The sequence below is a fragment of the Seriola aureovittata genome, chromosome 10 (assembly GCF_021018895.1).
Source record: "Seriola aureovittata isolate HTS-2021-v1 ecotype China chromosome 10, ASM2101889v1, whole genome shotgun sequence".
Taxonomy (NCBI): Eukaryota; Metazoa; Chordata; class Actinopteri; order Carangiformes; family Carangidae; genus Seriola; species Seriola aureovittata.
In genome coordinates this window covers 24061916-24080548 of record NC_079373.1, presented here as the reverse complement: position 1 = coordinate 24080548, position 18633 = coordinate 24061916, and positions in this window count along the sequence as shown.

Genomic DNA, 18633 nt, shown 5'->3' with positions numbered 1-18633 from the left:
TAGATGGTGCAAACCCAGAAGTCAAAGTGCAAAGCACTAACGGATGCAGCATCGTCAGAGTCTTCCAGGACTCAGGGTACCATGGGCAGCAGGAATAAAATCAGCCCACGTCTTTCGACTCAGACTGGCCCAGCAAAACCCAACAGGAGACACATCATCATATATGACCTGTCACATTTGAACTATAACTGGACCAAATTGCAGACAACATAAAAGGGGGTTGGTGGAAAAGAGGTCATTTAATAATGAAAACTGAATTTGAAACAGGCGAAGCAGAATTCAGAAAATCCAAAATGCAGGTTAAACACAAGAACAAAAACAGAAGCATCCAGGAGATACTGGGGAAACTCAACAGAAGCAAAACAGATAAACTTAAATACACAAGGGAGGCAGGGATGGTTGGATACAGGTGACATTAGGGCGGAGCAGACTATCACAGTGGGGAAACTAGACAAAGACAGGAAGTAAAAAAACAAACAGACACAAAAGGAAGTCATTTCTAAATAACGCAGGGATTTATAAACACTAAGTTCAAACGTGAAGTCTATACAAAGTCATTTTAGGGGAGGAAATAAACAGAGTTCAAACAAAGTCACTCCAGGGGTAGATCCTGACACAGACCATGTCGCACTTTACAAGTATTATACAGTAAACAGAGCTTAAATTAACCATGATGGTTTGTAGAACAATACATGAAATAGTAACACCTGCACAAGACAGAGCTCAAACTGGAAACAAGAGCGAGCAAGCAAATAAAGAAAATATCTTCATCAACTTGACAGCACATGTGCTGCATATTAACAACACAACCAAACATAGAAACACACACGGCACAGATGAAGGAAATGTTTCCAGGGGACACAAAAAAGTGATGAACCCACTTGTTGTTCAATGCTGGTGTTGGAAAATGAGCTCAATGTGTCAGATTTATTCTAAAAGTATCGACAAAGCATTGAACAAGTGCCTTCCAGTCGAGTTCATCCCTTTTTTGTGTCCCTTGGAAACACTTGCATTGCTGTATTTGGTTGTGTTGTAGTTACAGAATGTTTATCTATTTGATTATGTTGTGCTATGCAGCGCTTTTTGCTTTGATTAGTTCATGCCCCAGGCGAAGGCACACTATAGCTGTTCTCTGTCAGATTGCAAACACAGTTAAGAGGCATTGTGGGAGTTTGAAAGAGGCACTTCAGTCATCTCCTCGATCCCCTGACGCCTCGGGCAATTAGTCATTACTGAGAGAAAGATGTACTCAGTCTGCCGCAAAGTCCTTTGCATTGTTAATTGATCCCTGTTGATAATGTTCAATTCATCAAACAACAGTAGATAACGCACATTCATTCTATATCAGTGGTTTCCTTTAGAATTCCCCCAGCATATCAGTTGTTTATTTAAAAAATGACAGTGGTTGGAGGCCCAACCCACAGCAACAATGGAGCAGGACTGAACGGCTGAGCTGATAAGATATGTTTAACTGTGAGCAGATTGTGTGCAAAGGAACAGAAGCTGCTGACATCTTTCCAACTTTTGCATCTGTAAAACCCAGAGATGAAGACATGAAAACACTTTATGCTCTTGCTCTCATGAAAACAATGAAATATGTACGGTAAAATAAGTAATTGCATACATCCTGTAGTGTCCTTGTACCTATTGGAGCAGCTTGGTGATTGTTTGACAGATAACTTTCGGGCGGACAGATTGGTGAAGCAGGCGTGGGGTAATTTGACGGATGGAGGAGGTCCAGCTGGGGAAAAGCCTGCAGGGTGCACTGCAGGCAGCCACACACCAACAAAGGGATGCGGGGGTTTACTCCAAAGAAAGGGGGGCATGGCAGGAAAAGACTCTGTTGCCCAGGGAGTCTCTCATGGTTCTGACAAAAAGGATGCCTGTCTTCTGAGATCTTAAAGCGCTGATGAATTAAGAGCAGTGGATACTGTGCTCCAATTTGGCATTTCATTCCAAAGAAAGATTGCTCACAGTTGGTATTTAAAGTGGATACAGTATTGCTGTGTGGTCAGCTGTGTTTTAATCATAGATGTATTGTAAGAACTGGACACGGGACTCAAAGATCAATGAAAATTTCTGGGGGAGCACATGTGCTTTAGTGTTTCCCCCACTGACCCTGTGTAAAGGTTGTTTTCCAGAGCCTTTTCTATGATAAAAGCTCCATGGGTCAAAAATAATCAAAAGAGTAACAACCAACCTTGTAGCAGTTGGAGGTGTCTTGTTAACACTTATAGATATTTCTTTTATTGAGACAGTACTAAGAATATTTCCGGGACGTGTTCATCGATTTACAGTTGTTTCTTGTGTGATGATGCTGCAGGAACGAGTCCTAAAACTTGGAGATTCGTTAGCGTTTTTGCACTTCCGGTCCCCGCGTTAGTAAAGCTATGGCTTTTTTGAATGTGTTTTCGGTTGGATGGCTGAAATAATACGTGGTTCACACAAGCTCCAGACATTTTCACATTTATTCTATGACATAAAATATATCGGTAAAGACTCCAGTCATGACTTATTTAAGCTTTTGCGTAAAAGGCCGGTTGCTAACAAGTGGCTAAATGAGACTACAGAGGTTGTCTGGGACGTTAAATGTCATGCATTCACACGGAAACCGATCTACTCACCGGTCCACCTTTACAGCCTCATTGTGTTTATACTCACGCTTTCCCAAACTGTCACAACAACTTTGTGAGAGGAAAGAATTTTTGTAGAAGAGGCAAGAGCTAAATCTGACTACAAGTTCAAAGTTTAGCGGAGTTGACGTTGAAGTCATGTGACGATGGTGTAGTTTGTTTATAGGTTAACATTAGCTTTTTACCTCTGGAGATTGTATTTAGAGGACATGGGTGACACCATGTTTAATTCATAACCTGGTAAAGTGCAACAAATGGGTGGTGCCTAAGTTAGTACAGAAGAGGCCTTGCCCCTTTACCCATTTGATGAGACAGGCCCAACCCAAAAACACTTTATATAAACACATATAAGAGGTAAAGAGATGCAACATAAAAGGTACATTACAAAAGAGGCATCATAATAATACGCAAATACATACAAACCACTGCAAATCCAAACAGCTGATATGTTGGGACTACTTAAAAAACTCGAAATGAATGGAGATGTCCTCATTTATGCCCTCTGGAAATAAACTTTCAAAATAAAACATCCAAAATACTTTCCTCCTCCTCCTCCTGCAAAAATCAGCATTACATCCTGTTTGTCTCTTCTATGCCCATAAGAAATAGAGATGAAATGTGATGTTGCTTTTCATTGAAATATCTCCATCAGTTTTGATTAAAGCCACTATATCATACATGCCTCACAGCACAGCGCTGTTCCCAGGGAATTATCTTAAAGCACCAAAGGAATTGGCGTTGTTTGTTTTGGCTCATCTCCAAACCACTTGCGTAATTCTCAGCAAAATACATCAGGTTGATGTGTTATCGCAATACTCAGAAAGGTTTGAGCAATATGAAGCCCAGCAGTTTATTAAAAGGAATGAATGTAGGCTGCACCTTCTCCAAGGTGTTGAGGTTTCTGTCCGCTGAGCAGGTCTGTGTGTACGTTTGGCCCATGTGACACAAAAAATAAGGAACAATGAGTCAAGCACTGGCACTGGCATATTAAAAGTAAGACAATGGTGAATATGACTCACCTCCACAAACACACACATGCTACAAGTAAACTACAATATTGATGATAAGTTGCTGCAGGTGAAAAACACACAATCATGAGTCACACAAACTCTTTTGGCAAGGACGCATAATTCAAGCTGACGTGCAAGATTTAACGACTACAGAGGAAAACACAGTTCCCACACAAGTGTCACAATCCGACAAGAAACAAAAGGGAGGATCATTTTTTTGGAAGACTGCCGCGGGTGTACTTACCTGTGCCGAAGTAGTCAACGATTGACACCTGCTCTGCCAGGTGATATCTGACAGAAAGAAGATCCTGGGAGGATCGTGCAATAATCAAACAGATGACTAGTTATTTTGTTATTTTACACCCATAGGGTTCATTTAACCGATCAACCGAATACCAACGATTGCTGCAACAGAAGTTTTAGTTTCACCAGAATGGAGCAGAACCAGGTGCTCCGTCTATTTTGTGCCACAGTGACAAAAACAGGAAAGGTGAACCCTGTGGTTTCAGCAGTTATGTTGGCCCATATGCGGGGCTTAACCGGTACCTCAGTAATGCACTGATCAGCTGATCCTGGTGTCTGTTGGAAGAGTTTACCACTGCACAACAATGCTTTCGTTGAAGTGAAAAAACTTTGCAGAAAAGGACATGACAAAACCAAAGATACTCTGTACAGAAGATAACACATTACAGGGAGCGCCAATGGTTTATAAAATGGGATACACTCCATGTGTCTTGCAAGTGGGCGTGGTCACGATTGCTTAAAAAATATTACAATAAAACACTAGATACAGTTTGAATTTGTTCCTGATTTGCTGCTCGTTTTTATCTTCTAGCTTAATATCCGATCAATCCAGTACAAGATCATATCAGTCTAATAATACCAAAAACACTTAAATGATAATAATATTAATAAGCAAAGAAATACAAGTTTCATTTCAGTTTAAACTTTTAATTTATGGTTTCACATATAAGTCCCTCTAAACTTCTGCGGTTGGACGTTGGCAGTGCTGCAGCAGTGAAACCAGAACTCATCTATGTCATGAAATCTTGTGACAGTTTGTTCCTGAGACAGACAGGTCTCAAATAAAGTTATTTTTCTCCTGATTTGGATTCAAAATGGATTCAATATTTCTTTTGGTGACTTTCGGGGACGAAGGAATCGGTCATAATCTGTGATCACGTTCACTTCTCCCATTGGTATGAATAGATTCTGACTTGCCACTGGTCTCCTAAAGGGGGTGGGGGGTGAAACCCACGTGACACATTTAGAGGAAATAATTGAAAGTGAACCGTCTCCTTTCTCCTGCCACCAAGCGTTAACGGAGGCAGACTTTCTGAAGCACTCGCAGGCACTGAATCCAAACACACCTGAGGTTCTTGGCAACACAGTCTGATTTGATAGGCAGCTGCATATGGGATGCAGAGAAAAAGAGGACAACTCGAATGAGAACGGTAGTAGTAGTAGAAGTATGCGACACTGTATAAGTATGTGACGAATGAACAGAAAAAACAAACAAAAAAAAGCACACAGCCAAAGGTGTGAGCCTTTGGGGATTTACAGTACGTGTCGCAGGCAGTGAAACTGCTGTGTTCTTTATAGCTGTCTGAAATAGCTGTCTTTGCTGCCGCCCAATCCGCGGGCCTTTTATCTATATCCAATGCTGATAAACTACACCAATGATCTATGGTAGATTACACCAGAGGCTGTGCAACAGTTGTAAGAAATTAATAAATAAAAGATTTAATGAGTGGCACAAAATCAGCTTGCATGTATGACAGTGACTGATCAAGTGGCTCAATTTAGCAAGTGAGTTCCACATTTGCCAGGAAAATAACTGCCACTCTGTCTTAATTTGATCGATGTTTGAAGGTTGCACAACAGTGCATGTAATTGTTAGTGACTTGTATTTTTTGTGGTTTTTGCCACATGAATTCACAGCCTGCAACACCACGACAAGTTTTTCAAAGAGTTCTTGCCAAGACATTGCTACATTAATCTCACATAATGCTCAGCGGGTTAAAGTGCCGTGATCTCTCGATGATGGATTTAATGTTATATTGTTTCCCCTCGGCCCTCACCTAGTGTGTGGCCGTTTGTGTGTCAATCTTGTAAACGCCAGCTCATTCTGAGTCAGCCGCTGACTCACACAAACAACTGAAACATAAAAAAAAAAAAAAAATGTTTGTAGCCTCAGGTGGTAAAAGTGAATGAGTCAATGTCCCTCCCTCATTCAACAGCCGCTCTGTTGTACCAGACATTTAACTCTCAAGTGTCAGAGCCGCACAGTGGTGAACAATAAGAGAACCAGTGTGTTGAAATGCAGCAGTGGGTGAGAAATAACAACAAACCTCTCACAAAGCTTCACGTTTTGGAGGAGATTCAAAGACACGTTGCAGTTTGGTTTACAGTACCAAGATATCTAGGTCGCCTAAATCTGTTGTTGTAACAGCATTGTTTTATATTTTATATGTTATATTATATTGGAGCTGGAGGGAGGGAAGGCAGATGGCCCAGGCGTGCACTCAGGGCTTGCTCGTCATAGCTGGCTGACATATACAACGTGCGCCTTGCACAAGCTTCTGCGCCCGACTGCTTCAAGTCCACCACCACCGTTTCCCTCCCAAAGGAAAGCACGGTAATGTGCCTAAATGACGATCATCCAGTCGTGCCACCCACAATTCTCAGCAGCTACAGTATGATGGGTGCACGATGGAGAGTGTCCTTCCACACTTCTATCATAGTCTGGCAGTTCACCCAGGGACCCCAGGTGGGCATCATCAGGGAATAGCACACACCATCAACACAGACTCTTCACACCTGCCATCGGACACGTGGAGTCCAGGACAAGACTGACAAACAGATTCTATCCACAGGCTTTATTTATGGATTCTCCAGTCACTCTACACACGCACACATACATTTACTGTTACTGTCATTCAGTTGTTTACTTTTAAACCCACATCATATGTATGTCTGCTGCGCTGAAGCGTTGTCAGCGTGACCCGCACAGAGGCGTGAGACAACATGAGCGGTGTAACAGCCTGATGCGTCACATAATGTGCATTAGTGAAAAAAAAGGACAAGACAAAGAAATATTATGAAATATTATGCTAACATTGAATGACATGACTGTGTGTGTCACTCGTATATCAATTAAGCACTGATGCCCTGGTGCATAAATGTATACATCTGGAGACGCACACTATGAAAGGGTTGTTAGGTTATTAACACCATCTTTTATAGATGGAGCTGTATTCGTTAATAGAGACGAGTGGAGTTGAGTACAGAATTCTTTTACAGTCGGATCACTCTGTGTGCCATGGCAGTATTATAGAATAAGATTTATTAATGGGGCAAAATTCTGAGAAGCACATGGGAAATGAGAAATCACCATGCTTCCTTTTAGTGAGACAACAGAACCAGTCTGTGTGTCGTGCCCTTTCGCTGGCTGCAGAGATGCTCCTCTCTGAAAGAAGCGTTTCTCGAATCTTCTTCTTTCACCCATCGCTCCGCTCGTTCCCCTCATCATTTGACTTATTTTGTACAGTTTGTCCTTAAACAGAAAAAACAGGCCGGCTGGAATGTGTTTTTGATTGTTTTGGATCCTTGTTATCTGCCCTGATTAGGGTGTCCTACTCTGTTTCGTGACTAACCTTCATCTGCAACGGTCTGTCGGCTTTGTCCGTCAACCATGACAAGATGCGAACGAGCTTGCTAGCTTCACCCAGAGGAGCCTGGACCTAAATATTTAAAGATAAATGTTGAGAAAACTCGAGGAATTTCTCGGGAGGGAACATGTCAGGAGGGAGAGTCTGTTAAAAGTGCAATCAATCAGTGCTCTCAATCAGTGCTCTCATTCCAGTATCAACAAGGTGAACTTTGGACACTGAATGATACCAAGTTGAATTATTTTCCACATGTGAAGTTCATCACAGTCTTGAGGACAGTGATATAAAAGGGTAGATTCACAACATGTATACTTTTCTCGAGAATTACCCATCACTACTCTGAGCCATTTAGTGGAAGAAGTTTGTTTGGATGATGGAGTGAATCAAACATCTGATTTAACATGGGAAACAGCTTCTGCTTTTTTTTTTTCTTAAAAAAAAAACCAAAAAAAAAAAACCCCATGTCCACTAACCATAACCACATGTTTACAGTTCTAACTACAAAGACAAATCTCCCCAAGCCTCAACATAGTAGTCATTTTAACTCCAAAATGCTACGTTTCCCTGAGCCAAACTGAGTCATTTTGTCCTTAAGCCTAACTAAACTTAACCATTAGTGCCGCCAGATAAAAAAAGGATTTATATTTTAATAGTGAGGGTTTTAGAAGGCCCTGAAAAATTATGTTAAAAAGTGGTACGATGGCTTGTGTTTGGACTGACGTCAGGGTCCCAGATCTCAGCCGTTAAACCTCTGCAATTCCCTGCCAGTGGATCAGTCATAACCTCCGCTGTGTAACCAAACTAAACAGCATTTAAACCCACAGTACTTTGTTTTGACTTCTAGTGGATATCAATTACATCAATTATGACTGATGTTTGAAATTCTGTGCCAAGTCCCAGACTGTAAAATAAACCCCTTTTCCTTTAAATCTATCTGAGGCCAAGGCGTCCCTCTTCTCTCTCCTATTTTTATGTCCGTTCTCATTCGTCACAGTTTCTCACTCAGCGCTAAGTTTACGTGCTGGTGTTTTTTGTTGCAGATTGAACATGCATTCTTGGCACTGCCAGCAGCTCACTGTTGAGATGTGATGCACACACAAGAATAAAGCCATCCTGACAAGCAGAGACTTCACTGGTTGCTAATAGTTGCAAAGCAAGAATGAATGCAGCAGAAATGAGTGTAGCTGGTGCCAGGAACAAGCTTTAAAATCCTAAACTAATGCTTGATGTCAAGATTTAATTACGCAAGATTTGTTTTTGACACAGTTGCAGTAATGTATCTCCATCATGTTAAATTGGAGAATAATTGCTGCAAAAACATCATTGACATGCTGAGAACGCCAAAACAGACAAGGAGAAATCCTAATAGAGTACAGTGTAATGGAACAGAGGGAGACTCGCTCATGGTTGTGTGTTATAGCCTGAGGCGTGTAAGTTCAGCGGCTCTGCACTGGTCCAGTGATACAGAGACAGAATTCATGATTCGTCACATGCTGGTAAGTTGTCCAGGTTGTGATGCAGAAGAACAGCGCTCAATTCAGCCATTGTCACCGGGATCCTACCACCAACTTGTTTGACCCCTTGTACGAGTCTGAGGAATGCAGTTATGCATTTTCCCCATTGGCGGCTTTTGATTAATCTTTCCATAGAGCATTGTTCCGAGGCTCCAGAGGATTATCATGTGCTTTTTGGCCAACATTAGACAAGCATTCATGTATTTTTATTAGGGAGCACAGATTCCCGCCTCGCAACTCTTGACATGAATACCAGTTTTCCCAAAGCTCCTCTCTGATTGGAGAAACGTGAATATTTCACCGTAGTCACGATAAAAAAGCCTCCAAATCCCACAAGGAGGTTTTATGTCTCTTTTGGTTTTGTGCTCTTCCTATTTAAACACAGACGAATGAAAAGTTAAAGGAAAAAACAACATAAAGTGACTCAACCACTTGACCATCATGTCCCTTTTACAAGTCTCTGGAAGTCTACTGGAGGGATGAACACCATTCTTCCAAAAGATATTCCCTCATTTATTGCTCTGATGATGGTGGCAGAGAACGTTTTCAAACATATCGGTCCAAAATCGGCCACAGGTGTTCGATTGGGTTGAGATCTGGTGACTGCGATCATGATTGACATCATTTTCATACTCATCAAACCACACAGAGACCCCTGTGCCCCCCGTGGATGGAGGCATTATCATCCTGCAAGAGAGCGCTCCCATCAGGAGAGAAAGGCTTCATCATAGGGTAAAGAAGATCACTCGGTACAACTTTGTATTGATTTGCAGTGACACTTCCCTCTAAGGGGACAAATGGACCCAAGCCATGCCAGCAAAACAGAGCCAGCCGGATCCCCCGACACGCACTTGTGGAGAACATGGTGAAGGATGACTCATCACATCTCAACACACCACCACACATGTGTAGATCACTGCCTCTGGTTGATGCACAACTGAACTCTCAAATGTACATTCATCTTTGTAATGAGGGGTTTTATGGACCGCTGCTCCGCTACAGTATCCCTCTTTGTGTAAATGTTGACAAGCTGTTGCTGCTGACACCGTCTGATCATGTCATGTGTTAACCGCCTCAGTCACCTGAGCGAGTTGCTTTTTGTTCCTACTTACATATCGCACTCACGCACAAGCATCACAGTCATCAGATGCAAGTCTTATGTCTCTCCCTTACATCTAAATGCAGGCGTCACTTTAGTCACTGTTCCTATTGAAGCAGTGGCCAGTTGAGCATCTTTGTGACTGAAGCTCCTGCCGTCTGTGCCCCAACGTTAAACCTCTTCCAAAGTCATGTAGATCTTTTCCTCTTGCAGCTATCTTGACACAAAATCGGAAGCATTTTTACACACCTGTCACAGAGCATGATGGGAGATGGGAATTGCACCTGTTAGGAAGCATGTGTTTCTCCACTAATTTATTCAGGTTTTTCCTTTCATTTGTCACCTTTTTAAACAAACATACATAATTACCTGTTTAAATGGGTGTAGAAAGAGAATGTAACAGGGAAAATGGGTTTTGTAGGAGATAATTATTTATTATTTATTTATAGTTATTGTTGTTTGGTCATTTGTACTATACAGGTGTATCTATAATTATTAAGTTGGAGCTGGTTCCATCGAATAACAGATAACTCTCGAACTCAAGATTTACATCACAATTTGTACAGAGGGCAACAGTGTAAACTTCAAGACTTTCCCAGCCTTGAACGCAAAACAGCTGCCCATTTTAAAAGCATTGGAATTGGGCATTTTAACAAAAATGAATTATGTTTTGGAATCATCCATTGTGACTGGTCTTTTCTGACCAAACCAAGCTGTCGAGTCAAACCAGAAATGTTGTGACACTGTGGTATGGGCTTTAGGTCGCCAGGCCAGAGGGACACTTCCTAGTCAAGGTTGGGGTTGGGTCTGCAGCGGTGATGGTTAAGATCAGGGTCAGTGTCCCGGGGGATGGATGTTAAGTCAATGCAATGTCGTCCTACGTGAAGAGAAGTGAAAAAAAGAGAACATTCGTCGTCAACACGTCTCTCTCATCTGAGCCGCAAAGCCTCACCTGGGGATTACTTTGGAGTATTTTTCCAGACTGATAGGTTGTTGTTCCACCTGCAACCTTTTACAGAACAGCCGACTGAAATTAAAGCTATGTAAACACGGATGTGGTAAAGATGACATTTTTGACTTTGGTGTGCTTAGAAAAAATGAAAGACCAGGTATGAACGCACTAAATTTAGTCAACAAACAAATCACTTCGTCGTGTCTAAATAGACTCGATTGGTAACGTTAGCAGAACGTTATTGAGCCTGGACATACTGCATTTTACATTCTAGACTTTAGCATATCCGAGTCAATCTGCCAGATGAAGCGCTTATCTACGGGTGTTCATTACATATTTTTTGTGCCACATCTGAGAAAGCACAGGTGTCTTTCATGTCATAAGACTAAAACAGGGAGGTAGCTTTTGTTTGCTTTTTATTGTCAGCTAGCTTTCACTATTATCATGTTTCCCCTTTGAAATCAGTCAAAAGGGGAGGACTGAATAGGGAAGCAGCGCGTTATTCAAGTCTTGATAATATGGCAACACCCATGCAACTCCTTTTGTCGATGCATGTAAAATGCCTTGGGGGAGATTTGGTTCTGGCAGAAATATTTAATCGCTTTTATATGTTTAAGGAGTGTACCGATGGGTGTTCTTTTATTTGGAGTTACTGAATGTTCAAGAGTTTTTAAGGATACAGAATAAGCTAAATGTGCGTAAAGATGCTTTTATGTATGTAAGTGTGAGTGCATGTCTTTGTAACCCTAGAATAAAGCCACAACAAAGTATACTGTACAACAGTGTGGAAGCTCCTGTGTGATTCATTTGTCCAAGTCTGATTAAAATAACAGCTCACCAGATGGTCTGATCAAACCTACGGCAGCCCTCGTGTGGGGGCGAGGCGCTGACCAATGTTCCCTTCGGAGCGGAAACACGGCTGCACAGAAACGGGATCCTCTCCAGAACATAAAAGGGCTGAAGTTAAGTGATTCATCCTCAAGTAGAGCTGAACAGGCCCTGAAAGCAGCATTCAGGAGCCACTGAGTCACACTGTGGAAGGCTGACCTTAGATCAGATGACGGGGGCTGGAGTCGTCGCGTACTCTCACTCCGCGCCGAGGTGACACCGAACAAGAGCTCTCAAGGCCCCCCTTGTCTGACCGATTCATCCACACACCTCCCCTCCCTCCTCCTCCTCCTCCCTGCGGTCGCCTCCGCCCACACAGGTGATGCATCTCTCTCTTTATCACTGTCTGTCTGTCTCTACAGTGTTTGGTTCTGTCTGCCACTCTCTCTGTGTAACCATTTCATTCACTGTGGTTACAAGCACAGAGACTCTCATTTTACACTGGTTCCTCTTCAGTATTACTTTAATTTTACTTGTAAATTTATTTATTTGTAAGGCACCATGGGATTAGGAAATAAGGCTCAAATTTTCCGATATTGATATACATGACAGGATGACATATGTTGTCAAAATCTTTATTTCTGTAAAACTGATAAAATTGAACAACCAATTTTTTGACAAGTTTCAAATTAAATCTGCGTTGAATTATAGATTCAAACAACAGCATGGAAGTTGTCACATCCAACAATTGTCTACAAGTCACAAGGAGCACAAACCGTCCACGATAGGAGCTCTAGAGCGGAAGACTGGAGCGGTGAATGACGTACACATCTGTGGTGAACACTACATGTGTGAAATGGCATTTGACCCAGGAGAAGATGCTGAAAGAGTCAAAGGTCACTGACCAGGAAAAGTTCAATGGGCCCGTCACATCAACAACAAAGGCCATTTTTGCCATTTTTCTGATGATCTGTGTCATTCAGTAAAGATACATACCAATACCAAGCGATGATTGACTAACGAAGATCATATTACCATTTAGGAATAGCAAGACTGATTAGTTCAGTGGCATCAGGCTTTCCGCCAGTGCAAACAAGCCTGGCCGCCCGCTGGGTCTAAGCCAACCCCCTGCCGGGGGTCGGCTTGGTTGGAAACCTACATATAATGGTTGGAACGCTAACACACGACATCTGTTGGTTAAAATGTTTTGTCGACCCGCCACCGACCTGCAGGTAATATACAGAGTATGGACCTCCTACAACCTCACGTCGAATAACTCAAACTTTCACTTTAACCTGACTCTTATCGTCACATAACATGCTGATGTTCTTTTTTCTAACCAACATGCATTGTTTTATGTCCAGGATCACATGAAGTCAGAGCTGCGCTTTACGCTCGTATTATTCTGTACTGTTACTTGTGGCCACAGTGGCTGCTGACTCTATTTATGTTCAATCAGCTTACTGTCAACTACTAGGATCATCTTTTCTCTATCCCATATTTATTTGCTTGCCTCTTTGTTTTAAAAAATGTATGTAACAATATATTATGTTTAGTTTCTTTCCTACACATTTTTTATCTATCTTTCTTTGTCTTCTTGTCTTTTATCTTTTTCTCCTATAAATCACATGCCTGAAATGAAGTGATAAAGTGTCAAGTGTCTGATTTATTTATGGCAATACTGAGATACAACCCCAGCATACCAAAGGCCTATGTAAACATACTAAAAGTTGAAGGCGCAGCGGTGCCGCTGCCCCGCAAGGAGGAAGAATCAAACTGAAAAAAAAACAAAGAATTCAGACCACACCAGCAGCGACTAGATTGATTTGTTTTTATTAATAGTGTGCACAGGGGTTGTAAATCTTTTATAGACTTTTAGAGTCAGAAACATCTATGCAGGCAAGAAAAAAAAAGTTAACCCTGTATGGCCAGCTGTAAACACAGCTCTTCTCTGTGTCTCTTACTGTCTGTTGCTCTTTTTGCTAACCCCCACCTCCCCCCACAAGCTTCTATCTTTACCTGTCTCTTCCTCCTCCTCCTCCCAGGCTCCAGTGCTTCTGAGGGGGGCCTTCTCGATTTCCCTCCTGCCCAGAAAAATCAATATTGGGAGGCGGCCTGAAAGACCTTTCACAGGAGTATTACAGCACAGCCCAGCGCTCCGATAAGCCTCCTGTTACGTCCTCTCGGGACGGGGCTGGCCGAGCCTGCGCTCCCCACCTGGGGGGGAAGGCATTCTCCTCTGGCCGCAGGGAAGAGTGCCATAAAGGGCAAGACGTGTATCACAAGTCTATTGGTGTGGGCTATTAGTAACCTTAGAGCCCCTGACCTGTGACTAGGGTCCTGTGCTGATTCCCACACACACACACTTACAGACAGAGTGGGAGGGGACACGCACAAAAAGACAGTTTGTGACGTTCAAGAGCTTTGTCGTGCATTCAAGAGAGCAGATAATGCATTTTTTTTGTGTGTGTTTGTTGTGTGTGCGTGTTGTTGTTAATGTATGCGCCCACACTGGAGAGCCGGGAGCATTCATGACGCCCTTTAAACTGTCTTTGCCTTAATGACTCTGTTGTTGCCTGTGCTCCAAAACACACACACATATGCACACATATATACACAAATACACACACACAAACACTGTCTCGTGCACACATTCACTCACATGCACCCGAAAAAACTCACACCCACGTACCACAAAGGCTTAATCCCAACCGCAGCGGCCCGGTTTGAATCTGACCCAAGGCCCTTTGCTGCACATCATCTTCCCTCCTGTCTCTCTCTCACTGCAACGGTCGAATTAAAGCTAAAAATTCCCCCAAAAATTATTCAAAAAAACAGAAAAACTTTTAATTTAAATCATCTTATGATTACAGACTAAACATCCTACAAAAATCAATGAAGGATTCAGTGAGATGGAATGGAGATTCACCAGCAGTGCATCTTGAGCATGTCATGTACCGCCCCCATCTGATTTTTGGCTCTTTCCTATCTCCTCTACCGGTAAGATTACCTGACATTCAACTGTGCGTCAGGTAGATAACTTGATCCAATTCCAATTCTATTGCGTCCCATGAGAATAGATTTGGCTATCAGTAGCTTATCATTAAGTAATCAAAAAGATTTTCACTGGAAGTGGGCATGTTGAGCAAAAGTTGTCAACACAGACAGTAAGTTCACTATTGCAACACGTCTGAGCCTGCAAGACATGTTTGGATGTTTGGTATAACTAACATTAGTTTTTATGCCATAGTTAACTGTCACTTCTGTGCTGTTAAGTGGATTTTGCAAATGATAAATATGTCCCTCCACAGTCTCAGTATGATGCAGCAACAGTTGTGTCATGCTCAGCTTTCTTGAGCTCGTTAGCTTGTTAGCTAACGTGTGCTATCAGTTTGTCATGCTAGCTGATAAATAACCTGGGATAGAGTAATTATGACCAACAGAGAAGGGGTTAGACAAAGAATATTAACTCAATCATTTAGTAGCTAGCTAAGTCCACTTGCTAGCTTTTTTCAGAGCTTTCTACTTTTATTTGCCAGAAAAAGCTAGTAAGTTGACCTTGAGTCTAGACAGTTTTTGTTAAAATACTGTTTCCATGGTCAAGAATAAATAAAGTTTAAGATTTTTTGTCAATGCACTATTTTGCATGCAACAATTCATGAATAAATAAGCAACGCTCAAAGTTTTTAAAAAAATCTTTAGTGAGTGGATATTAATTGGTTCAATCAGATATGATTGACAGCGACCAACCAACCATCATCCGATATTGATTCAGAAGTGTGTCGCATTATCTTTTTCCATCCCACCCACTTCACACATCTGTGAAGAGCGCACAGAGAAAGAAAAAAAGAAAAACAATTTACTCATGTAAAACAGCCAAAACTATTCTAACTTTGGCAGACAACTTCATGTTTATGTAGGATCCCATTAGTCGTAGTAAGAAGCTGATTGAGAAATTAAGTTTTCAGGGCCTTTAAATTCGGCTTCTCTGTGAGCTTCTTTCACATCAGCTATGACAGATGTTGACAGATACTGGGCCACATTCCCCCAAATTTGATGTAGTTCTTCAGTGGGAATACTGACCCAAATCCTTTTTTCATTAAGTATTTCTGTATTATAGTCTACATGATTACTCCAGGAACAAACATTTGAGCTGTTGTCTGAGTGGTGTGATGTTGTCTCATTGTGTTTACTATCCGTTGGCTCGTAATGTTGGCAGTAAAGGCTTTCAAGCTGTTGCTATCACTCTACAGTTGCACGCATTGTTATTTCTGGACAAGAACCCCAGTTAAATCCCTTTCCAAATGTGACTCCACTTGAACTTCTTTTTGTCAGATAGAGTTGTTTACTCTCAATTAATTTCTGAACTGTTATCTAAACCAGAATTAGTGAAGAAACACTGAAGCACATTTGTCTTCGCCTGAGACAAAGCACAACTGAAAACAAATTTTTCAAAAATAGAAAACAAAACCCTTTTTGATCACATATCCAAGTCGCATTCATGGGTACATAAGGGACTGATCCATCAAGTGCACTCGCACAAAGAGCCAGCACACTGTGGTCCAAGTTCAGCTGGCTTACAGTCACGAAAACAAAAAAAGGTCTGGTTGCTAAATGCTCTTCCTTCATCAGTTTGTGCAGCTGGGAGCTGTCTGAGGGGAAGGATGGGAAAGCGGAAGCTCCTGGCTGTGAGGTAGAAACCACGGTGGTTATGAAAGATGGTGTCGGCAGAGAGTCCTCAAGGCCATGTTTACGAAAGCCAGAGAACCACTTCTATGGAGGCTGCCTGGGGACTTAGGTCATTTCCTGCACACAAGTGATGCCCTCAATCAGCAATGAGCTATGGATATGATATGCTCCATACAATCCCCAGTATCCCTGGGGTCCTATCTACTGTGCTCGCTAACTTTGTCTCCTCAGACTCAGAGGTTTGTAAAGTGCTAATAACGTTTTCATTTTTATCAAGGGAAGGATTTTACTGAGCATGCATGTGTGTTTTTTAATGCTGCCTTGATTCATGTTCATACAACTGCTTTGACACACCTGCTGCCACGGGGACTGACTCATGACTCGTCTTTGTTCTGCCAAACATTTTTTCTCACATATTCTGGGTGATATAATCTACTGTATCATCCAGTACTTGTAATCACTCTAGACTGAGGTTGTTTTCATTTTTTTTAAATGTTTTTTTCTTTTAATCATGCTTCCTTGTTCTGTTTCATTGAAATCCTGAACTCAGACTCTTTTATCAACTTCCTCTTACAGCATCAGGGGAAAAACCTAAAGTCTACGTTCAAGGGCTTGAAGTCATAGAGCTTGATATCAGTCAGGATATGATTATTTATAGGGCTATGGAATCACTCTCAGTCATGGGAGTGCCCTTTGAACGTATCATCCATCTATTATCCTGTGAGATTTCTTAAACATGATGGAAGAGACTTTTGTGACCCTGGGAAACAGCTGAGCCTCATGTCCTCTATATACATGCTACTGGCTGAGGTCAGTTGACTTGTTTATGCCACGTCTTAAAGCACTTAAAGTCATGCTCCAGTATGCCTATGCACAGTGACACAATTGCACATTTGTTGTACAGTAAAATGTCTATGAACAATAGACTTTTCATGGCCTTCCTGTTGTTTCCTGATAGCAAAGATGAAATCATAACATTGGTCTCCATGATGTATGTCCTTGGCGTCCACAAAGCTCTTGCTAAACAGATTTTATGGAAATCCCAAACCTCTGGCCAAGCAAAACAAACATGTAAGTGCTTATGTGTGAATATTTAGCTGATGGATTTTACACAGTGTCTGTGCAAAATATACTCAAGCCATTGAAAAAAAAAATCCAGTGGTAGTATCAAAATAGACATCGTAGTAGAGATTTTCTCCAAACAAAAACTTCCAGTACATCAAATCTGTTCTGTAATGGCATGAAAAATCAATGTGGCATTAAATGAATCAGTAGTTGACAAACATCTATGACGAAACACTTTTTTTTTTTTTTTACTAGATTTTATTCCAAATATGAATCTGCTCAAAATAACCAACACTTTTTGGACCATTTTGGTAATAATTGCATCCTCTGTTCTCCCATTTAATGGCTCTGAAACCTTATTGAAAACCCATTAATTTCATTGTTTTATCACGGGTACTAGCAGGTATGTAGAGGTATGCATTGGTCATACATCAAAAAATAATAACATAACATAATTTTTATAACTTTGAAATTCAGGATAGAAAAAGAACTAATGAATAAAATTTGTATTGTTCAATCAGAGCCTAATTCCAGAAAATACATCCATACAGGCCCAACAATTGAGCCTTGTGGGACACCAAAGTTGATCAATAAGTTGCACAGAAATGGACACAGTTACTTTTTTGTCAGTCCAATACCCAAGGAACCAGTCTGGACCAGCCCTTGAAATACCAACCCATTAAAAGGTTTCCATGGTTGATCATTAACATTCCTCAAATGGGATAAATGGGTTTATAAATGAAAAGAAAGAAATACAGTATTAGACAGAGCGGTTGACAATCAAGAGGAGAGGAAGACCTATTATTCAGGAACTCCTCTAAGAGAAGTTTGGTTGGTATATTGTCAAGAGATGATGATAAACGGTTTACCATCACACCCATGAGGTTGTTATGAAATTTATGTGAATACAATCAAAGTAATCAGGATCGTTGATGTCCTGAAGCTTTTCTAAGAACAGGTTTCACTTTAAAAGACACAAGCTTAACAAAGCCAGTCTAACTAATGAGCATAATCTACTCAGAAATGGTTTTGGTAGATAGCACAGAGGGATTTTTTTAGATAGCTATGTTTTCCCAGTTTGAAAATTGAACACAAAGACCAATTACAGCTTAGCAAGTGGGATGTTCGTCCAAACAGGTGTAGTGGGGGTTGACCACAACAAACAGCAGGCT